Below are 914 nucleotides of genomic sequence, written 5' to 3' on the forward strand. Positions count from 1 at the left end.
GTCATTATTATATTCATTATTATATCATTATCATCATCATCATCATCATCATCATCATCATCATCATCATCGTCATCATCATCATCATCATTATTATTATTATTATTATTATTATTATTATTATTATTATTATTATCACCATTATTATCGTTATTATAAGCTATTATGATCAGTATTATCGTGATATAGCTAGAACCCATTCCATAGGTCTTATAGCTTTAAAAAACTACTTAATTTACTTTTCAATCTCTTCAACAAAATGATATATCACGTGTTAATATAAAGTACTTGTTATTTTCTGACCTAAGCAAGTGCCAGGACGTCGTTTCTTAATACAAATTCATAGAAAAGTTCATTGTCCACCCAGATTCTAACTCAATATTCTTTTAATTCCAGTAAAAAAAATAAATTAGGGCAATCCTATATCAATGTTAAACAAAACAAAATTATTTTTAAAAAATAATGATTAGATTTTGCAGTGAGAAGCATGGATAATCTTGATAATAAAACAATCTTACGCGTGATCTGCTTCGCACTGAAAACTATAAGAAGAAAGAAAAATCAAACAGCCTGCTCAACATACCAGAATGGTGACGGAGTTTTTGGCTCCATGATTATGATTCCATAAAAATAGACTGGAATGATCGGTCCAATGGAATATATATATAACTCGGAAATGATCACTGAAGCAAAGAATATAAAAAATGCAAGAGAGTTGAACCGAAGTAAACAGGCAAGTTCACCAACTCAGTCAACTACTCCCGCTGCTTAGCGCCGTATAAACAACACAGTTGTATAAAAACATGAAAGGGGTTTGGCTTCATTCCGAAACGAATCAATAGTGTCCACCTTGTGGTGTGCATAACCTCATTCGACCTGCTGCATTATTCGTCTATCGGTCTACGTGGAACCCG

At 31.9% G+C, this 914-nt stretch overlaps 1 protein-coding gene across 1 annotated transcript in view; it reads right to left on the bottom strand.

Annotated features, from left to right (window-relative positions):
- The window catches only part of LOC144975000 (uncharacterized), an 82,603-nt gene extending 81,929 nt beyond the window's left edge, over positions 1-674 (bottom strand). The window contains exon 1 of the mRNA XM_078918640.1: positions 584-674. The gene's annotated coding sequence lies outside the window, so the exon portion shown is untranslated. The remainder of the gene's footprint in view (positions 1-583) is intronic.
- Between the last annotated feature and the right edge of the window lie 240 nt (positions 675-914).

Source organism: Berghia stephanieae, chromosome 6 (genome assembly GCF_034508935.2).
Source record: "Berghia stephanieae isolate SIO BIC M18660-M18661 chromosome 6, UCSD_Bste_1.3, whole genome shotgun sequence".
NCBI classification, from domain to species: Eukaryota; Metazoa; Mollusca; class Gastropoda; order Nudibranchia; family Aeolidiidae; genus Berghia; species Berghia stephanieae.